The 22,932-nt window shown below is 48.7% G+C and overlaps 1 protein-coding gene across 6 annotated transcripts in view; it reads right to left on the bottom strand.

Moving 5' to 3' along the window:
- AKAP1 (A-kinase anchoring protein 1) overlaps positions 1-15,403 on the bottom strand; it is a 36,931-nt gene extending 21,528 nt beyond the window's left edge. The window contains exon 1 of one of the 6 annotated variants that reach the window (XM_032280116.1): positions 15,342-15,403. The gene's annotated coding sequence lies outside the window, so the exon portion shown is untranslated. The other 5 variants (XM_032280114.1, XM_032280117.1, XM_032280115.1 and 2 more) reach the window with 5 other exon arrangements.
- Positions 15,404-22,932: the final 7,529 nt, after the last annotated feature.

The raw sequence follows: 22,932 nt of genomic DNA, 5'->3' as shown, positions 1-22,932 counted from the left end.
TGTGTGTGTGTGTGTGTGTGTGTGTGTGTGTGTGTGTGTGTGTGTGTTTTTAGTAGAGACGAGGTTTCACCATGTTGGCCAGGCTGGTCTCGAACTCCTGATCTCAAGTGATCCACTGGCCTCAGCTTCCCACAGTGCTGGGATTGCAGGCGTGAGCCATGTGCCTGGCCACATCAGTAAATTTAGATTATGATTCCTTATTAACTAGGCAATCCCATTTCACCCAGATTTATAGCTGTGACTCCCCTAGCAATTATCTGATCTCAGGAAAAAGATTAAATAGAATGGGGTAGAGAGGAAGAAAAAGAATCCTAACCACCACCCTACCGGAAGACAGCTCTCCTTATTTTACCTATCAAGAGCCCAAGGCCACAGATTCTAATTGGCTGTCTCTCCAAAACACCAACCACCTCTGAATATGGCTGGGAGAAGCCCCATCCCTTTAGAACTAAAAGTTGATTCCAAGGGGTCCTGCCTGTCTTCAGCAGATAGTTGCTGGTCTCACACCACACCACCACACTCAGCCTCCAAGATCCCAGAAGGGGGCTACACTACAGTGAGCCAACATTGAAAGCATGCACTGCCTGCCCTAGCTTTGGTCCTGTACCGTGGGCTACCCATACCCATACCCCAGCGCCTCTGGTCACTAGGCTCCCTGTGCTTCATCTGCCCTGTTCGGGACCCTCAGACAGAATGCACACAATCACCACTGCGGGCCACAACACGCACCCCTGCCTGCTGCTCTGTAGCTTACTGGGACACCACTACCACTAGCCCTCCCAGACCAGCTTGTTCCCCAGAGACTGAGGCTCTAAGCCCTCAAACCACCATCTCTAGGGTCACACCTACAGTCCACTGGAGCTACTGAAGAATTACTGCCCAGGAAACATGGTTTCTACATTTCCAAGTCAGGGAAGGCCTCCTAGAAGCCACTGAATACGGCCACCCTGAAACCATGTCACCCAACCCACAGAATCCAGAATGTTCCACCTAAATTCCCAGTACCCATCACTTCCCAGCCTCCACCCACCCCACTCAGAGACCCAAGGCTGAGCAATCAGGAACCAGGTGTCACTGCTTCTATGCAGGGAGGGGCTCAAGATAAAGCCCTTCTCTACACCATTGCTTCTAGGAACAGGAAGTGCCCAGCTGGAGGCGTTCCACCAGCACTTGAGAACAGAGATTACAAGATCCCCAAAAAGCAGAGTGGAAGACACGTTTTTTTTCTTGCTACCAGGGAATTGTGCTTAGAGATATGAACCATCCTCCAACAAGAACAGAGCCAAGAGCCCTCGGGATCAGCAGGCCTTGGCTGGGTCTCACAAAGGGTGCCCATTGCCAGGAGACGCCTCACAGATGCCCCTCCACCAGCCCTCACTTCCCACTAGTCAAGAAATCAGCTAGCCCCTCACTCCCTCACCTCTGAGCCAATATTGCCTCAATCAAATAGACTTCTTGGGAATTGGTAAGATGCCATTTTGCCCAATTTAAGTGGTCCAATAGGCCTACAAGAGGTGGTATAAAATGCATCAGCTGGCTGGGCATGGTGGCTCATGCCTGTAATCCCAGCACTTTGGAAGTCCAAGACGGGCGGATCACGAGGTCAGGAGTTTGAGATCAGCCTGGCTAACAGGGAGAAATCCTGTCTCTACTAAAAATACAAAAATTAGCCAGGCGTAGTGGTGCGTGCCTTGTAGTCCCAGCTACTCGAGAGGCTAAGGCCGAAGAATTTCTTGAACCTGGGAGGTGGAGGCTGCAATGAGTTGAGATGGCACCACTGCACTCCTGCCTGGGCAACAGAGCAAGACTCTGTCTCATTAAGGAAAAAAAAAAAAGGCATCAGCCTTTCCTGAATGCCCAGATACTGCCACCTTCTCACACAGACCACCCCTTCAGCCTTAAAAGGCTTTTCTACTATCTTCCTTCCTTCATTGGGCCAGACTGTTGTTTTCAGTTGCTCTCTTTGCCCTGAGGTGTTTTTTTTTTTTTAAACCTGAACTTCTCAGCGTTTAAGTGGTATCACAGTAGTCCCCAAAGCCTTCATACTCACAAGCTAATCAAAGGCTGGCTTCTCCCCAGACCCAGGACTAAGAGCAGATCTGTCTGCAGTCAGAGAAAACCTCCCAGAAGGATGCTACAGAGCCCTGCCCTGGGGTTGGTGGGGAGGACACTCTGTCATTTTGAATCTGTTGGAATTAAATGGCTGCCTGCTTATTTTTAGCAGGTCCATTTGCCTGGGAATAGATGCACGCTGGCTAGTTTCCAAGTGGACACACAGAGCTGAGGGCAGGCATGTGCTACAGCCACAGGCCTCAGCATTCATCAGCTCACTCCAGGTTCCAAAAGGATCTCTTCTTTCTCCAGGGAGGTACCTGCAGGTTCTCAAGAACGGCCCTCAGAAAAGTAATGGCCTCACTCTCAACTCAGCTGACAAACCTGGTAACTGTAAGCTAGAGTCTTCTGCTAAAGAAAAAAACAAATCCCTGGCAATGATACAAAGAGTGTTGGTCCCAGTGACTAAGCCAATTTGGCTGCAGTTTCTGCAAAAAAGAGCTGCATGTAACTGATGGGAAAGTCCATGATAAAAACGTCTTATGAGCCAAGTGCCCAACAAGCCCAGTTTGGGCCTGGTCAATGATGCCACATCCACTTTGTGTTCTGAATGAATATTTACATGGGAATTTGAACATTTCTTCCATTATTCCAGTGTTTGCACTGCCAAAGACTGTCTGCAGGTGTTCACCAATAGGAAGGGGTCTGCTCAAGACACTGCACCCTCCAGAGTGCCTAGCTCATTAAGTTCCTGCTGAGGGACTCTTTCCTTTGAAGGGGTCTTCCAAGGGCAGGGAATCAGAACCTAAAGCCCAGCACTTCAACCACTGCATTCAGAGGACAGCAGGCGACGGCGAGGCAGAGGCATACTCCCTTCCATGGGAGTTTGGTGGAGGAAAATCACAAACCCCAAGTGCTCTGCAAGATTCCAAGAGTGCCTCTTGGCTTGTATCAGTTGCATTTACCTATTTCCTCATCAGGTCAGTCATTCACCTTGTTCATACATTTAAATATGTTTAAATTGCTACAAACAGCAGATTCTGATCACCAGAAGCTCACAATTCTGATGGAAGAATCAATCTCTCACACACCCCTGTACCACAAGCAGCCACACTGAGCAGTGGGCAAAGGGAGCTCAGGAAGGCTTTCTCAAGAGGGCCAGGATTTCCTTAGGCCGCAATGGGTGGGGAGGGGGCAAGGACACAAACTGAGGTTTTATTTTAATACCTTTGGGCGTGGAGGGAACAGCGAGTCCCAGAGTAAAACAGGAACAAATCCTGGGAGCCGAAGGGCTGGTAGGGCCAGAAAAAAAGAGTCCAACCTTTGCCACAGGAGCCATAGTTGTGGCAGTTGCAATGTGGTCAAAGTAGAGCAAGTCACAAGAGGCAAAGGTCTGGGTGACCCTCAAGGGTGACTGCTATCCAATATTGGCAGCCACTTAGTCATGGGAAGTTACTGAACACTTGAAATGTGACCAGTGTGACTAGGGCACTGAATTTTACTATATGTTAATTTAACTTGAACTCTCCACCTGCAGCTGGTAGTTACCTACTGGACAAAGCTCTAGAGGGTGTTCCCAGAAGACCTCAACAAACAGGAGGGGTGGATAAATGCTGCAGCGGCCAACACCTACCTTGCTCGGTAGTGCTCGGTTCTGCCAAGGGTGGGGGCGATGGTAGGCATGGGCCGTATACCCTCAGCAGCATGGCTGGGCCAGGAATCAGAGTGCTGGAGCCATGCCTCAGGTGTTGGTCCCAGCCTAGCCCCAGTGCTCAAGGACTGTTACCTTCATCCTCAGGGGCCTGTGTAAGTCACAGTAAGCTGTGACTTCATGTGGGTACCCTAGAGATCCCAAATTAGCTCACAGTGGGGGCTGTGAGGTCCTGTCCAGGACTGTCCCCCACCCTCCATTGTGATGGCCCACAGAGCAGCCAGGGGAGCCAGAGCAGCCAGACCAGCACCTTTCGGGGGTGCTTCCACCCTTCCATGTAGAGCAGCTGTCAGGAACTCATGGGACACTTTCCCAGCCCGATTCGCAGAAGGAAGGCCAGAAGCTTAACCCAGTAATGTCTGAGCACCTGCTTGGTGAAGCCTTCTCTAGCCAAAATGGAAACCCTGAATCCACTACGAGGAGCTCCAGATAAGATAAGCCAGAGCCAGAAATCCCATCTCTGAACATAGCCTCAAATTAACAGCTACTCCAGTCCAACTAAAAGTTAAACTAACTACTGGTCTGGAAAACTTAGAACATAAGGGTGAACTGCCCAGCCTCCTTCCTGCTCTGCTGGCTAAACCCACAGGAGGGCCAAGTCACATGCCTCTTTACATGAAGGAAAAATCATCAGCACCTCCTACAAAGGTCTTTTCAATCACTTCATGTGGGGGATAAGGGTGTGGATTTTAAAACCTTGAAGATTATGTCCCACCCACCTTGCCCCTCACCTCTGGCCTCAACAACCATCTTGCTTTACAAGTGAATTCCAACAGGTTTCTAAAGATGGTCACAACGCAGGCGCCAGGAATGCCTTCCTGGGAACATGGAGTTCCTGCCCACAACCACAGAAGACATTGCACAGGACTGCCCAAAAGGTATGAAATGGCAATCTGACAACAAGCTTACTTAAAAGCCAATAAAAAAATCAGAAAAGATGCCGGTGTGCAGCAGAAGACCCTTCAAACCATCACCTCACATGGGCAAAAAAGGTAAGACCCTGATCTTCCTAATGGCAGACAGTGAAACACGACTGCCCCAGAAATCACATAAAAGCGTAGAAGGTAATTTCTATTCAACAAATAATTGCTGGCACTTACAGGGAAAGGCATGGTATTGACCTCAAGGCACTTGTAGTCTGGGCAGGGGGTGGGGAAGATGGGTTGGGGGGAGCCCAAACAGACCAGCATGGTAGCTCACGCCTGTGATCCCCAGCCCTTTGTGAGGACTGCTTGAGGCCAGGAGCTCAAGACCAGCCTAGGCAATATAGTGAAACCTTGTCTCTACAAAAAAATTTTTTTAAAAAATTAGCCAGGAATAATGGCGCACATTTGTAGTCTCAACTACTCGGGAGGCTGAGGTGGGAGAATCGCTTGAACCCAAGGGTTTGAGGTTGCAGTAAGCTGAGATTGTACCACTGCACTCCAGCCTGGGTGACAGAGTGAGACTTTGTCACCCAGGTCTCACTTTTCTCCACTGGTCTTGTTACTGCCACTCTCTGCTACTGACCAACTGAAAGTTTTGTTCATAGGACAGAAGTGTCCTATTAAAGGTGAAGGAGTAACAGAATATGGGGTACCAGTGTCCTCAAATTAGAATGTTCTAATATCTTGTGGCAGGAATGAGAGGACTTAGTCTGAATGCTAGCATTACGGGAGCCAAGGAGAGTTGGGATGCCCCATTCAATATATAGACTTTCATTCAAGACCCATCTTCAGCCAGGCATGATGGCTCACACCTGTAATCCCAACACTTTGGGAAGTGGGAGGATTACTTGAGCCCAGGAGTTCAAGACTAGCCTGGCAACATGGTGAGACCTCATGTCTACAAAAAAATTAAAAATAAAAAATAAATAAAATAAAATAAAATAATTAGGCCAGGCGCAGGGGCTCATACCTGTAATCCCAGCACTTTGGGAGGCTGAGGCGGGCAGATCACCTGAGGTAAGGAGTTTGAGACCAGCCTGACCAACATGGAGAAACCCCATCTCTACTAAAAATACAAAATTAGCTGGGCACAGTGGTGCATGACTGTAATCCCAGCTACTTGGGAGCCTGAAGCAGGAGAATCACTTGAACCTGGCAGAGGTTGCTGTGAGCAGAGATCGCACCACAGCACTCCAGCCTGGGAAACAAAAGCGAAACTCCATCTCAAAAAAACAAAAAAAGAATTAGTCAGGCATAGTAGCACATGCCTCTTGTCTCAGCTACTCAGCAGACTGAGGTGGGAGGATCATTTGAGCCCAGGAAATCGAGGCTGCAGTGAGCGATGATGGCATCACTGCACTCCAGCCTGGGAGACAGAATAAGACCTGTCCAGGAAAAAAAAAAAAAAAAAAGCACCCATTTTCACCACTACCTGGTACCCAAGTCCACATCCCCACATTTACTTCTCTAAAAAGTGAAGCCAGCCCTTCTGCTGGCCTGGCCTGGCAGGAGGGCTCCACAGGCCTAGCTGTCTGCTGACTTCAGCCACACAGGCCCAATCCATGTCTTCAAAAGTGCCTGTCCCAAGTCAAGGGACTAAAGCAAGAGAGGAGGGGCACTGGACCCAGAAAAGAGACCAGAGAAGCAGGGAGGGAATTCCAAGGGTGAAGGGGAACCAGAGCCAAGGAAAAGGAATGCACCCAAGAGCAGCGTGGAACTGCTGCGAGTACTCAGCATGCGGAGCCACGAGAGCCGCTTTCCGCCAATGACAGGCGTTCTACAGCAGCGGTGGACAGAGGCCGGGGGGTCGGGGAACTGGTGAGACACGGAAAATTAAGCAAAAGAAACTAAGGAAATCAGGAGAAAAGCAGGGAAGACAAGAAATATGGGAAACTAAAAGCCTTGCAGCCATAAACAAGGTTTGCATTATAATAATGTATATTCTGAACAGCAACTTGACCAAAACTTGGGCGCTCTCTCCACTGCGACGATGAGGGAAGACAAAAGCGTAGGAACAAGCCAAGTCCTATCTCCCACAGCAGAAAAACAAATCAGAACTAATCCTTAAGAAGAAAGAAAAAGACTACTACTGACAAAGGGAGAGGTGCATGGCAGTGGGGCCAGCTGGAAGAATTGAAAGCAGCTGTCAACGGAAGCGGGTGGGGGTGGAGGGCAGCGCAGAGGACTGCGCTTTCAAGCCTTATACACAGTCAAAAGCCAAATCTTTCTACAAGTAATGTTTTGATAGAAAACACATTATAAAGCTACATACAAGTAGCAATGTGTACTCTCTATTACCACGCAGCTTAACCATCCTAAATTTGCATGTTTCAATTCATCTATGTACAAACTTGCAATGCTTTATTTTCCCATAATAATCAATGCCAATTTTGTTTGAGACCCCCAACTGCCCAGCTGACATAATAGTAATATCAAAAAGACAGCATGCTTTATTGATAGACCCTTCTGGAAGCAAGGCACTGACTGAGGGCTAGCCAGCATCAATTCAGATGGCTGGACCTCTCAGGGCTAGTCATTTAACAAAGAGTTTAACACGCACTGTGAGCCAAGTTCGCTGGGCACACACAAGGGAAAGAGGGCCCTCAGGAAGCAAAGGTGGAAGGAAGGGTAGTGAGTCAAATGATAGGCAAGACACTGCAAAGAAGATTCAGCAACTTAAATGTAAAGACCACAGCCTCTCTCAACTGACTGAGCCCTAAGACAGCCCTTGCACGTGGTGAATTACCGATATCCCTGTGCATGTAGCAGGGTACCAGCTGAGAGGGTTAAGGAATGGTCACTCAGTCCTTTTCTGTGCGCTGTGGTTGAGATAAGAAAGGCTGGATGGAGCGCTTGGGAAAGGAAGCTGCCGACAGAATGGGGAGGGAATGCCTCTTGGAAGAGGTGGCAACAGAACTGGAACACTCGAGAGCTGTGCCAAGATCTGGGGGGAGGCTGGAGGAGAGGGGGAAGAAAGTTCCAGGCAGGAAGAACATGTGCCAGAGTCCTAAGGCAGGAACAAGCTTGGCTGACTCAAGAGGTAGCAAGAGGGAAGGTGAAGATGAGGTCAGAGCATGGCTCTCAGAGAAAGGGCTCTCCAACATCACTGCGCAGAAGGCCAGTCAGACTCGCAAGAGCCGCAGGGGATGCATTTCACCAAATCTTCTCCAGAGGGGAAACTGATGTGCCTGAAGAGCCAAGGGGCTTTAGTTCTTAATTAACAAGGAGAAGCTGCTTCCAGACTTGATTCCTGAAACAGGATGCCTCTGAGGCTGGTAGCATGACAGGTACATTGTGTAGGTGAACAGCGGCTTGCTTTTTACCTTCAAGTTCTCAGTGAATACACTTGCCAGGAGGCCTGCGGCCACACCACACATTAGCCTTAGAGAACCACCACTAAAGGTAAGGGGTAGTAAGCCCCCCCATACTCTCAGGCTCCCTCAAAGAAACCTGTTCCAATAACGCAGTCCAGCCCCAGGAGGCAGACACACATAGCCTACGTAAGCCCTTGCCACTTCTTTGAATCAGACATTGCCAAACAATCTTGCTCTCCAGCCAACATAAACCGTAGGCAACAGAGGGCCTTATATGGCTTGAAGTTTTCTTAATCTGAAACAGATAGATGGGCTGGAGTTAGCAGCTCCAAGTTAGAGGGAAGGAGAAACTGGAAAGGAGAGAAGGAAGGGTGGCCTGGGGAAGCAGCAAGCTCGCTCCTCAAACTGCTTGTTCATCGCTCTTCAGCTTCTGTGGCATCCCAGTAAAAAATTCTGACCAGGGCTCTACAGCGTGCCTCCTTTCATGTTTGCAATTTGGGTTAAGCCAGAGGACACCAGGAACCAGGCTGCCCACCAATCCACATTATTAGAGAGTTTTTAGTGGCCATGTAGTGGCCAGCCTTGAGGCTGGGCAACTTCACATGAAAATGGAGTTATGGGCCAGGCACAGTGGCTCACACCTATAATCTCAGCACTTTGGGAGACCAACATGGAATGATGGCTTGAGCCCAGGAGTCTTCAGATTAATCTGGGCAAGCTGGTGAGACCCCATCTCTACAAAAAAAAAATTTTTTTTTTAATTAGCCAGGTATGATGATGTACGCCTATAGTCCCAGCTACTTAGGTGGCTGAGGCAACAGCCAATGAGCATGATGATTGTGCCACTGTACTCTAGCCTGGGTGACAAAGCAAGACCTCACCTCTAAAAAATTAAATAATTTTTTTTTAATGAGGTTATATAGTTTCCTGAGAAACTGGCTGCTGGGGCAACAAGGGGTCCTCACTCCCCAGGCAGCAGTCCTGACCCCTAGCTCCCTGGGCTGCCTCAGTCACATGCCTGCCTGCACCAGGAGGCATGCTGGGCCCCTGCCACAGTTCCAGAATAGAAAAGGCAGCCCTGGAGACCTCTTAAGCAACCACCCCCTCCACACACCCCTTGGCAGCTTCTAGGGTGGCTTTATTCTCCTCTCTCCTGACAAGGCGGTGGCAGCAGAGACAGCAGCAGCTTTGGCACCAGAACCTGTCCCGTACACTGCAGCCACATGCACTTGGCGCTCCTAAAGGATGCCACCTGCCAAAAATAGCACCAGCACATGCTTGGCCAGGTGAGCCACACCAAAGTCAAAGGACAAAGCAGGGAGGTTATTTGCAGCATGGCCTTTTCTCCCAGAGACAGCTCAAGGCACAGCTGAATGTGGGTCTGCCTGCAAGGCAGTTCAGGAAACTGAGAATCACTCCCGCTCCTTTTTCTTGTGAGGGACAGGAGGGGGGGTGGGGCAAGAAGGAGATGTACAGAAGACAGAACTGTCCCCTTGAGATCTGTCGCCAACCCAACCTCACAAAGGCACCCAGGCAGGGCCAGAAGGGCTGGGGGCTGGATTGTGATTGAACTGATCTTACTGGCTTCTCTAACCAGGAGGCCAGCTACTGCCAGGTGACAGCCTTTGAAGGGCCAGGGGATGGTCTTGTGACCTCCAAGTGGGGTCTGACAGGTATGGGGAAATTAGACTTTAGGACTGTCTTTTTCAACCAGCTCAGTTTTCAGAGCAGTTTCCCTGAGCCCTCAGGCACAGCTTTTTTTATTCATAGTCAGTACTTGTGTGTTTCAAAAGCACCTGATGGTTGCATAATTCTGATGATAAAATATGGCTTTGGAGAGACAAGGGAGTTAAAGAGTAGGATCCTGTACTTCAGTTTCCCATACAATGAAGATGTCCTGTGATATGGAATAATACCTCCCTCACAGAGTTGTACCAAGGCTAAATGACTGAAAACACTTAATAGTCAGACTCCTAGGTGGGAAAAATGGTTTTAATCTTTTTAAAACCCAGTTTAGTTTCCTGAATGAGGATGGAATGACAAAGGAGCAGGAAATAAGCCACAGTCAATGAGCAAGGGGGGCAGGGAGGGGCAGAAGAGGAAGGAGAGGCAGAAGAGGAAGGAGGAGCAGGCCCTGACTCAGGTCCAAAGCCAGTCCAACCCTCGCTGCGTCCTGGGACCAGCTTCCCCTGCTTGGGACCTGTTTCTTCATCCACAAACTAGATCACTGTACTAACCTCATAGGGCTGAGAGAGAATAAAAATGACATCGAAAAAAAAAAGCTATTAATATGCCAGTAGGTGCTCATCAATAGTGTCTTTTATGCTGTCCAGCTCCAAGAAGAGAGATCTCACATTATAGCAGGGTTCAAACAAAGCACACCCAGGACTAGAAGAGGGGCATCTGGAAATGAAGAGCCCCCCCACCCCTGCCGCAACAGAACACATCAGCGCTGCACTGTGGCCTCACTCTCCCACAACGCCTTCTGTGAAAAATGTCCCCTAACACTTAGGTAGACTGGAAAGGGCAGAATGAAAACACAACCTGGTTGAAGAGAAGGGCCACACTGAGATCTGTAGAAAGTCATCCTGTGGGTGAAGGACCAAGTAACAACATTTGACATCTGACACTCGGAGACCAAGGACAAACCAGCAAGGACCTTTATGATAATCAACAGGCTCTCAAACCAAAAGGGCTTTCTAAGGGCTTAGCATCTGGCCCTTTGCTCCACACTCCTATCCCCGGGTCCTTTCTGAGGATCCTCTCTCAGACTGGCAGACTAGAACTCACTTGTAGTATGCCATGGAGACAACCAGTAGATTATTTGTCACCAAGCTGTTGGGTTTATGGACTCTGGAAGACTAAGCTCAAACATTTTATGCTTTAGAGATTTACAAGTTGAGGCAATTAAGCTTTTACAGTTGGAGAAAAAAAGCTTTCTAGGCCAGCACTGTCCAATCAAAACTTTCCTCAATTCTGGAAAATGTTCTTGACCTGCACTGACCAGGATGGCAGCCACTAGCTACATGATGACACTGAGAACCTTAAAATGTGCTAATGTCACTGAGAAACTGTTTTTGTTTTTGTTTTTTTAATGCTTTCAAACGTTTAGTCACACAGCTAGTCAAAAATATTTAGAACAGTAGCACCTTGGAGCTAAGAACTTGAGATGAATAGTGATTTCTTTTTTCTTCAGTTACATGTACTACCCACTGTGCTGTGCTTCCCAGCCCAAACACCTCACTCCAGTCGCCCGGGGCACGTTTGGTATAACTCCAAGGCTCCCTGGACCATAATTTGAATACTGATAATTTTGACCAACCCTCTTTTAGCCACTGAATAAACCAAGACCTGGAAGGCCAACTGGCCTGCCTAGAATCACAGACAGTCTTCAGCTCTGAGAGCTGCGCCAAATCCCAGGCTCTTGTCAGCTAAGCCCAGCAGTGAAAAGCCTCATCAGTCCTGAGTTATACATACTTTTACTTCCAGAACTCACCTCGGGGCCCTTCTTTGCTCCCCAAGTGCAACGGGACCTTAGTGACACATGGCTCAGTGAACACAGCCAGCCAGCATTACTTACAGGAGAGTGAACAGAATGTTTACCACTGACTGTTGCAAACTATCAAACCAAGCCGAAAACAGCCAACCAGATGGCGAAGACCCGGATAGAATGTGGACAGGGCTGCACCATTTAGTAAAAGTTAAGGCAAAGGAGATCTTGAAAGCTATTTATTGCTGGAAAGCCAGTTCTCAGAATGCTGAATGATAACACACACAATGTTAACAATCTACTTAGAAAGCAGCAGAAAAATTAGGAGGAAAAGCCCATGGATTTAAGAATATTCCTTGGTTCTTCTCACAAAAGCCATCCAGAGGACCTAGTTTTAAGTCCACACCCATACTTCCTAGTTCCTTTACCCCTCAATTTGAATTGTGTGACAGCTACTGAAACAATCTGGAATGACCTCCAGCTTCACCCTCACCACACTCAGAAGTGTGAGGATTAAAGGATTAGGGAAGCCTTTGCTCAGAACTTACCTAGCACAGTTAACTGTCGAGAAAGAGGCATCCTCTGAAGTTTAGTTCCATGTCCGCCACTACCTGTTTCTCCAGCCAGACTCTGTCCTACTCCAAACACACTCATTGATGTTTTTCATAGCCCAAGCTTAAAATTAGGTACCAAGGCCAGCAGCTTCCTTCAGTGGGATGCCTCACAGAATCATTAATGTTAAATGATCATAAAACCAAAAACTCCTGAGGTATCACACCAGGAAGGAACATGGAAGAAACAGAACTTGCCCTAAGAAGCAAGATTTAGGACTAAAATACACCCCTCACCATAAAGATGAGCAACTCTCAAACAGTATGAGATGATTTCAATGGGACACGACGCCCACAGGATCCACTACCACCCCACAGTGGAGGAAAATGCCTGAGAATGACAAGCTGAAGGTATTAACTCCTACCTGAAACGACTGACTTCCCCACAAAAGGAAAACAGACCAAGCTACAGAGAGGCCCAGTCATTCTAGACTCACAGGTAAGATTAGGAAGGAGTGACCTAGGGGAACTCTAGGGCCAGCTCTCCAGGTACAGCTCTCCAGTACAAGCTGCCTGCTCTTCAAAGCCCTGAAATGCACACACAATCAAGTCATGTTGTAGGCTAGGACCAGGAGGCTAGCTGGTAAAGCTTAGGGAAACCAATTTGTTTTTCCTCCCAAACAAGTTTATGGGTCAGAGACTGGGGAGAGGGGTCCTTTCAATAGAATTCAAGTCACTCAAGTAATTCAAGAAAAACAAAGTCAGGTTCAGGGCTTGTTTAGGAAGGAGAGGGGAAGAGAAATGCTTAAGCACCTATTGCAGTCCCCATTATCACAAATATGATCTCCATTTGTCTTTAGGACAGGAAAAGGGAACATGGTAGAGGCTAACACCAGCCGTCCCCCAAAATATGGCTGCAACCCAGCCTATGTCCAATGCCCAAGAATAATTTGGGTTACCGGGTAGCAAGATAAATTATTTTTAAATATTGATGTTCAGCAACTTTACACTGGAGACATATCAACCTTAGCACCTGAGCAGTGACTTGATATTTATATGATTCCTCTGTTACAACAGACACCTCCACTGTCACCCTGCAGTGGCCAAGTGAGAATGCATTTCCTAGAAACAGCTGGGAGATGGGAGAGAGATTCCTACAAGGAACTCCGCCTAGACGCAGATCCATTAGGCCTGTCTCACTCACTGGCTAGGATCTGTTACCTGCAATTTCTGGGCCAGCATCTAACAACAGGTATGAAGACAGAGCCTATTAATCCAGTAATGGACTCAGGCTTTAGTGATGTGCATACCTGTAGGATCCTCCTCTAACCTAGGGCCATATTTCAAAGAGAATACGCCCAGGAATTAGAGGTTAAAGAGGAAAGGTTCAACGCGTCAAAAGGCTCCCAAAACATAACTTCACGTGCTTCCAGTGCTCAGGGTCTTAAATAATCATCAGGTGAAGCACTTGAATGCCAAGAACAGAGGAATCATATAAACGATCAAGTCAGGCTGTCCTCTGCATTTCAAAGATGTTCTGTGCCTTTAAGAGCCAAGTGGATGGGTGGTGCTAAGAGTCCAAGCTTTGCTTTCTAAATAAAGAGTTAAAAAAAAAAAAAAAGGTACTAATTTGGGAAGGACTTAGCAGTTACATGAGCATGTAAGGTTACTAGCTGCCAGAATTAATAGCTTTTTGTGAACGGTGTTCCTTGATCAGTAACTAACAGATACTATTGCACGAGGTCCAGGAGCCTAGATTTCAGTGGAGACAAATTTAAACATTAAGTAACCCGCACTACAGTAGGGGAAAGATACCAGTTTAACCTCACTAATTGCCCTGCGCATACACCCTACCCAGCTTGAGAGGCCTCGACCCGCACCTGGAGCGAAGTCCACCGGGTTTGTGTTAACGGTAGGAAGGCGCAGCCACCCTGGACATCCTCTAGGAGAGGGAATATCCCAAAACGCCCAGGGCTCCCATGCCGTTCCGAGTCGCCTCAGCACCGCCCACCACGATCAGCACCTTCCTTCTTCTATCCCTCCCAGGAGAGAAACGGGAAGAACCTTCAGCAAGGGCACAAAAGAGTTGAACGCCAGAAATCCCGCGTTCGAGGCGTCCAGCCACTGACTCTGCCAGCCCACCATAACCCCGAAGCGAACATGGTCCCTCCAGATCGTGGACCGGGACACAGGGCCGCAGGCGGGGCCGAACACGTGACACTTGCCGCCCCCCGGCGTGAGGTCGGTGGACACCAGGGGCTGGACGGCCTCCGCCCCTCCGGACACGCCTGTGGGGGCTACGAATGCGAATTCCCCCGAGGCACCCCTGGGTCTCAGACCTCCAGACCCCAACTCGGTTAGAACAGTCCCTTCGCCCGGAACACGGTTGGATCACAACCGGCGGTGTCCCGGCCCATATTCCCGGTTCCCCTGGCTCCCCGCACGGAACTCTCAGGGGCTGCGCCGCCGACTCCGGTCGCCTCTGTCGCCGGCCTGGGCGGGGCGCAGCCCGGGGCGACCCGAGGGTGAGAAGTTGGGTGAGGCTCCAGAAGTGAAGGGGCAGCTCCGGGCTCAGACTGTGTACACACGACCTTTGAAAAGTAAACGCCCGCGGGGCTGGGCGACCTTGGGTGGGACGCACTCGGGTCCGCCTCGCAGGCGGGTGTGCGCGCTCCGGTAAAGTTGAGCCGCAGAAAGGCGCCCCGGGCGTCGCGCCCTCGCCCCCAGCCCCAGAGGGCAGTGACGCGCGTGGGGTGGACGGCGCGGCCGCAGAGCGCCGCCCAGAGCCGCGCACACGCGATCTGACAGCAGCCCGCGGGCAGACAAGCGGCGGGGGAGGGGGAAAGGGGGCGCAGGCGAGTGAGGGAAAGACGGGCCTGCCTGACAGCGCGCGGCGGTCCGAAGCCCCCAGGACACCTCGGCGTCCGGAGCGTCCCGCCCCTGGGTTACCTAGAGCGCGCGTCGCACCCTGCACCTGCACCCCAAGCTCCCCATCGCCCCACCGCGCCGCCTTCGGGGCTCCGACAGGGGGTCCCCGGCGCAGCCGCCCCCTACCTACCAGCTATTGGCGACTGTCGGGGTGCGGGGTCCGGAGTCCGCACGCCGCCGCCGGCCCCCGGCTGTGTCCCGCGGCCCAGCCCGCAGCGCCAGGCTTCCGCAGCTCCCCCACGTGCTCGCCCAGGCCGGTGGAACACAGAGACATTAAATACTGAGGACGCGCGGCGACGTGCCCGCGGCGCGACGCAGGCCCCGCCCCTCGCCCTCGTGCCCCCGCGCCCCAGAGCCCGCCCCGCTCACCTGCGCTTGCGCGCCGGCGGCCTCTCCCGGCAGCGCCTCCGCCGCGCCTCTCCCAGCTGCGCCAGAGGGGGCGCGGTCTAAAGTGCTCGGCGAACGTCCCGCCACCGCCCCGAGCCGGGTCCTGCTCGCGCTCTCGCGAGAGGAGCCATCATCTCAACGATGCCCGGGAGAGGGGCCGGGCGAGAAGGTCTAGAGCTCGGAGGACCCTCGGTACCCTGCATCGCAAGCCTAGCAGCGGTTCTGCCGCCTTGGCTCTGGGCAGGCTCGAAGGGTCAGCCAGGTCATCTCCTGCCTCTGGATGGAGAGCGCCCTGGAAAAGGCAGAGGGGCCGGTGAGGAGCAGAGCTTCCCTTGCTTCGGGGCTTTGAGCTTCCCTGTGACCGTCATTTCACTGTAACGTATAATTGGGTTGGCCATTCATAATTGCTCAATAACTGCATAATTTGGTACCACTCAAATGCAGATTTCTTGCCCGTTTTCACAACTTGATATTATCAAAATGAAGCACTTTTCTCTGAAATGGGTGGGGTTTTGGAGTGATTCTTGCAGAGATGATCACTGTGAGTCACTATCTCTGCCTGGAATTTGGGAAAATAAATTCCCCCGAAATAAATGGACAGGGTGGGGTTTTGGCTGGCCAGCCAGAAAACAAAGTGACCTTAAATGAGCGTTTGTTTGGCCAAAATATAGAAAAGAAATCAGGCTAAGAAAACTAACAATTATTTGGGAAAATGCTTAATCTTCACCAGTGACCAAATGCAAATTTAAATGACAGATACCATTTACTATACCTAATGAGATTTAAGTCAAATTCACATATATATGAATCCCAGTTGCATGCCTGGCATCCTGGTAGATGCCAGGAAGGAAACAAATAGGAAACTGACATAGGAAACAAAGAAAAAGAGCCCTGTCTTAGTTCCTGTGGTCAGAAAAGGCCTAAAGTGAAATTCAAACTGAAACCTACTGGATGAGAAGGAACCAGCCTTGCAAATTATATACGGGCATACGGGTTGGAGGAGTATTCCTAGCTAATGCACAACACAAGAAAAAGCGAGAAACAACTCCTGGTAAACTGGAAGACTAGTGTGGAAGGAATGTATTGAGGGAGGGAATGACAGGAAAGAAGATTGGAGCTAAAGAGGATCGTTTCTTGTCTTTGTTTTTTGGAAGGAATAGGGGCCTGGGCTGCCCTTAGTAAATACTGAATATTTACCATAGTAAATAGTGAAGCTTGGGTTTTATTCTACTCTGCTCAGTCCCAAAGCCAGCTGTGACTCTACCTCAGGGCCTCCTCCACATGGAATATTCTGCAAAACTCACTCTCTCACCTCTTTCAAGTCCTTTGCTCAAAGGTCACCTACTCGGACTCGGTTAAGTCTTTCTTGGACTATTTTATTTTATTTTTTATTTTTTGAGATGGAGTCTCACTCTGTCACCCGTGCTGGAGTGCAGTGGTGCACTGTCAGCTCACGGCAACCGCCGCCTCCCGGGTTCAAGTGATTCCCCTCCTCAGCCTCCTGAGTAGTCCCACTACAGGAACATACCAACATACCCAGATAAATTTTTTTGTATTTTTAGTAGAGACGGAATTTCACCATGTTGGTCAGGCTGGTCTTATATCCCTGACATCAGGTGATCCGGATGTGCCTGCCTCGGCCTCCCGAAGTGCTGGGATTACAGCCTGAGCCACCATACCAGGCCTGCATTCTGTATTATAAACTGTAACCACACACACAGACAAATTCCCCATTCCTCATCCCTTCTTTCCTTCATAACCCTTACCCCTATCCTTCATTTATTTCATGAGGGCAGGGATTTTGGGGGGCCTGGTACAGAGAGAGTGTGCAGTAAATGTGTTTTGTGAATGAATAGGAAGCTATTAAAGAGAGTTAAGAAGAGAGTGACATAATGCAATTTCTGTTTTTAAAAGCAAGCTGTAGCTGCTGTGGAAAGAACAGATTAGAGGGAGACCAGTGTAGAATCAAGGAGAGTAGTTAAGAGGATGCTGGATGTGGTTCAGGTGAGAAATGATGCCGGTCTGACCTAAGGATCATGGCTCTGGGGATGAAGGCACTGCTTTAGACTCAAGATATATTTTGAAAGTAGAGCAGCACGCTTACTCATGTTGTTAGGGGTAAAGAAAAAGGAACAATGCATGATGATTCCTCTGGCTTGAGTTACTATGTGAACTGGGGTGCAGTTTTCTGAGAAGGAGAAAGCTGGGGGCAGAGAAGTGTTGGTTTTATTTTTGACCCATTGTTGTGACATCAAAGTGCAAATAGTAATTAGGTTGAATATGCAAGTGTGGAGCTCAGAAGAGTGGTCTGAATGGGAAATACAAATATGGGTTGAAAATCATGTTTAAAAATATATTTTAAAGACAATGCTAGGTTGGGCATGGTGGCTCACATCTGTAATCCCAACACTTTGGGAGGCCAAGGCTGGTAGATCATGAGGTCGGGAGTTCAAGACTAGCCTAGCCAACATGGTGAAATCCTGTCCCTACTAAAAATACAAAAATAAGCCAGTGTGGTACACACCTGTAATCCCAGCTGCTCAGGAGGCTGAGACAGGAGAATCACCTGAACCCCGGGGGCAGAGGTTGCAGTGAGCCGAGATCGCACCACTGCACTCCAACCTGGGCAACAGAGCAAGACTCTGTTTCAAAAATAAAAAAAGAGAGAGACAATACTTAGCAGTAGTGGAGACAGGCATATAAAGAAGCTGAGAAAATGATGTTCATGGATATAAGCTCTGGAAACATGGATAGGAAAGAAAAACAGGGAGACGGAGTAAAAGGAGGTGGGGGTATGAATATGGTTATGAAAAAGAAGGACAAAGACCAGGGGTAAAAGCAGTATGTCAGTCACACCCAATTCAAGGGGACATGGGCACAGCCTGCCAGAAAAAAAGAATGAGGGAAAAAAAAGAGGATGTTGATTGGAACACTAGAGAAAGTACAAGATACAAGTCAAAGGAAAAAAGGTGAGAAAACAGGATTGACTGCAATCACCATTAGACCTCAACCCATGACCCGTGGCTGAGGAAGTAACCACAAGGTCTGAGCAGTTCCAGTGTCACAGAGGTGGCCGTAATATAAGATCAGAAGGTGGAGGAATGAGAAGAGAGGTGAGAATGGAAGGTGATCCTAAGAACTTGGCCATGAAGAAAATAAGATGATGATGTTAGGCTTCAGCTTTGTCCGCTCAAAAATGGGCCAGGTCTGCTTGAGGCAGGAATTGTAGCTGAGGATGCATAGGAATTTAACCTGGGACATCAAGGATGTCCACAATCCCCTGAAATCATTTGCATGTTTTTTTGTTTTGAGACAGAGTTTCGCTCTCGTCGCCCAGGCTAAAGAGCAGTGACACCATCTTGGCTCACTGCAACCTCCATCTCCCAGATTCAAGCAATTCTCCTGCCTCCGCCTCCCGAGTAGCTGGGATTACAGGTGGGGACTACCATGCCTGGCTAATTTAGTACTTTTAGTAGAGATGAGATTTCACATGTTGGTCAGGCTGGTCTCAAACTCCTGACCTCAGATGATCCATCTGCTTCGGCCTCCCAAAGTGCTGGGATTACAGGAGTGAGCCACCGCACTTGGCACATGGTCTTATAAATATGACATCTTTCTGCACAGATTAGTCATGGATCATTTCTATCAGACTCTAATCCTAACCTTAACAACAATAAAAAATTAGAATCTGGTGAATAGAGCAAAACACTTAATCCAAAAAGAAATATGTAAGAATAAGAAGGTAAAAAATAAAAGTATTCAAAGGAGACCAAAAAAAACAAAAAGAAGAAGAAGAAGAAATAGTAAGTGTCCGTGAAAGGAAGAAGGTATCCAATGCCATTTAATCAAGAAGGCTGGCTCTCTGAGAAGTCAAACCGGTCGGAGCTGAACCCAGTGCTGTATTATTCACGTAAATTCTATGACCTAAGCCCCTCACTCTGACTCTGTACCCACCCAACAGCCTTCTGATCATTCTCACTAAGGAGAGAAGTTGTGATTGGACCTATAAAAGGCAGTGGTCCCCCAATGACATTTTTATCATTGTAAATTACATAACCTGCCCTTTCGTTTTCTGTATCTTGTACATCATGTGAATATTTTTAGTATGAGTCAGCTTTCAGTTCTGGGACTTGAGCATGGTGAAGTTTCTGAACGTGTTTTAAAGCTTATTGAGGGCTTGACACAGGACCATGGGGAAAATCCATCAAGGTAAATGTCACCTTGTGAGGCACTTTTTAAAAGTTAGCTAATTCTTATGCATGTAATCCCAGCACTTTGAGAGACTGAGGCAGGAGGATTGCTTGAACCCAGGAGTTCAAGACCAGCCTGGACAAAATGGCAAAACCCCATCTCTACAAAAATTTTAAAAATTAGCTAAACAGCACGGTGGCAGGCACCTGTAATCCCAGCTACTCGGGAGGCTGAGGCAGGAGAATCACTTGAACCTAGGCAGCAGAGGTTCAGTGAGCCGAGATCGCGCCACTGCACTCCAGCCTGGGACACAGAGTGAGACTCTGTCTCAAAAAAAAAAAAAATTAACTAGACAGGCTGGTGCTTGCCTGTAGTCCTCACTACTTACAGAGCTAAGGCAGGAGGATTGCTTGAGCCCAGGAGGTTGAGGCTGTGATGAGCTACCATTGCACTGCACTGTAGCCCAGGCAACAAAGTGAGCCTGTCTCAAAAAAAAGAAAAAAACAGCTAGTTATGAGCTGAGTGAAGTGGCTCATACCTGTAATCCCAGAGCTTTGAGAGGCCAAGGCAGGAAGATCGCTTGAGGCTAGGAGTTCAAGAGCAGCGTGGGCAACATAGCAAGACCCTATATCTCTACAAGAAAATTTTACAAATTAGCGCAATGTACGGCCAGGTGCAGTTGTTCACACCTGCAATCCTAACACTTTGGGAGGCTGAGGCAAGAGGAACGCTTGAGCCTAGGAGTTCAATACCAGCTTAGGCAACATAGTAAAACCCTGCCTCTACACAAAATAAAAAACATTAGCCGGGCATGGTGGCACTCGCCTGTAGTCCCAGCTCCTCAGGAGGCTAAGGCAGGAGGATCTGCTTGAGTCCAGGAGGTTGAGGCTGTAGTGAACTGTGATTGTGTCACTGCATAGCAGCCTGGGCAACAGAGTGAGACCCTGTCTCAAAAAAAAAAAAAAATAGCCAGATGTGGTAGCACACTCCTGTAGTCCTAGCTGCTCAGGAGACTGAGGTGAAGGATGGCTTGAGCCCAGGAGTTAAAGGTTGCAGTGAGCTATGATCACACCACTGCACTCCAGTCTGGGAAATATAGCAAGACTCTGTCTCGCCGGGCGCGGTGGCTCAAGCCTGTAATCCCAGCACTTTGGGAGGCCGAGGCGGGTGGATCACGAGGTCAAGAGATCAAGACCATCCTGGTCAACAAGGTGAAACCTCGTCTCTACTAAAAAATACAAAAATTAGCTGGGCATGGTGGTGCGTGCCTGTAGTCCCAGCTACCCGGGAGGCTGAGGCCGGAGAATTGCTTGAACCCAGGAGGTGGAGGTTGCGGTGAGCCGAGATCGTGCCATTGCACTCCAGTCTGGGCAACAACAGCGAAACTCCGTCTCAAAAAAAAAAAAAAAAAAAAAGACTCTGTCTCAAAAAAGATAAAAAAAAATCAGTTGGTTGTATTCTCTTAGCAGTCCCTCTGACTTCAGGGGCACATGTTTGAGAAATGCCCTACTTTTTTTTTTTTTTTTTTTGAGACGGAGTTTCACTCATGTTACCCAGGCTGGAGTGCAATGGCGCGATCTCGGCTCACCACAACCTCCGTCTCCTGGGTTCAGGCAATTCTCCTGCCTCAGCCTCCTGAGTAGCTGGGATTACAGGCACGTGCCACCATGCCCAGCTAATTTTTTGCATTTTTAGTAGAGACGGGGTTTCACCGTGTTGACCAGGATGGTCTCGATCTCTTGACCTCGTGATCCACCCGCCTCGGCCTCCCAAAGTGCTGGGATTACAGGCTTGAGCCACCGCGCCCGGCCCAAAATGCCCTACTTTTCTATTGGAAGCATCTACAGAAAGAACTTTTTTAGTGCTAATAAATATGAACTGCCTCCTTTATAGGTATACACTGAAGGAGCCCTTCCACACTCCACCCCAACTTCCAGTTCTCTTAAAATGGAGACGCATTTGATGCCCCAGGACCATGTGTGCCTGCAGGGAGGAATAAATAACCCACTGCTAGAGAAGTCGATGGAAAGAGTTGGGGAATAACAATACTAATGGCACTTAAGTAACTAAGGCTTAATGAGCACTTAGTGCCGGGCACCATGCAAAGTACTTTATCCTAATCTTCCATCAACCTTAAATACTAGATATTCTTTTTTTTTTTTTTTTTTTAAGACGAGGTTTCACCATATTAGTCAGGCTGGTCTCGAACTCCTGGCCTCAGGTGATCTGCCAGCCTCAGCCTCCCAAAGTGCTGGGATTACAGGCGTGAGCCACCGCGCCCGGCTAAATACTAGATATTCTTGTTATCTGTATTTATTTCTGTATCACAGCAATCTGTATCATTGTATTTCTGTTTCACAGACTTTAGTCACACAGCAGCAATGGGAAGATTTTCACCCAAGCAACCTGACTTGGAGCCCATGGATTAACCAACTCACTATACTGCTACTAGAGGCAAATCCAGAGACCAAGGGAGCAGTTTATACAGAAACAGGTCTGTTATGAGTGGAATCATATCCCTTCAGAAAGAATGTTGACGGCCAGGCACGGTGGCTCACACCTGTATCCCAGCACTTTGGGATGTCAAGGCAGGCAGGTCACCTGAGGTCGGGAGTTTGAAATCAGCCTGACCAACATGGAAACCCTGTCTTTACTAAAAATACAAAAATTAGCTGGGTGTGGTGGCCCATGCCTGTAATCCCAGCTACTCAGGAGCCTAAGGCAGGGGAATCACTTGAACCGGGGAGGTGGAGGCTGCAGTGAGCCCGACCATGCCATTGCCCTCCAGCCTGGGCAACAAGAGCAAAACTTTATCTCAAAAAAAAAAAAAAAAAAAGTTAAAACCCTAACCTTCTGCCCCCAGTACCTCAGAATGTGAACTTATGTGGGAACAGAGCTGTTGCAGATGTAGCTAGTTAAGCTTAGGTCATCCTGGAATAGATTAGACCACTACTCCAATGTGACTGGCATCCTTATAAGAAGACAACCATGTGAAGGCAGGGGACACAGAGATGGCACCATGTGAAGACAGAGAATTGGATTAATGTATCTATAAGCCAAAGACTGCCAAATCGCCAGCAAACCACCAGAAGTAAGAAAAAGGCAAGGAACGATTCCCCTACAGGTTTCAGAGCGGGAGCACAGCCCCGCTGCCACCTTGATTTGGACTTCTTCCCACTAGAACTGTGATACAATAAATTTCTCCTGTCCTTTCTTTGGTGTCCTTATACTTTGTGAAAAGAAAAAAGAAGAAAAAATAGAAAAGGAAAAAAAAAATTAAATTTCTCCTGTTTTAAGCCACTCCGTTTGCAGTATTTTGTTAGAGGCCCTAGGAAATTAACACAGTGCCTTTCTTTCTTGAACCATGGACAGCAGTTGGTGA

Source organism: Sapajus apella, unplaced genomic scaffold (assembly GCF_009761245.1).
Source record: "Sapajus apella isolate SASKATOON/1434 unplaced genomic scaffold, GSC_monkey_1.0 scaffold12, whole genome shotgun sequence".
Lineage (NCBI taxonomy): Eukaryota > Metazoa > Chordata > Mammalia > Primates > Cebidae > Sapajus > Sapajus apella.
The sequence above is the reverse complement of the archived record's forward strand: the minus strand, read 5'-3'. Positions and strand labels throughout refer to the sequence as shown.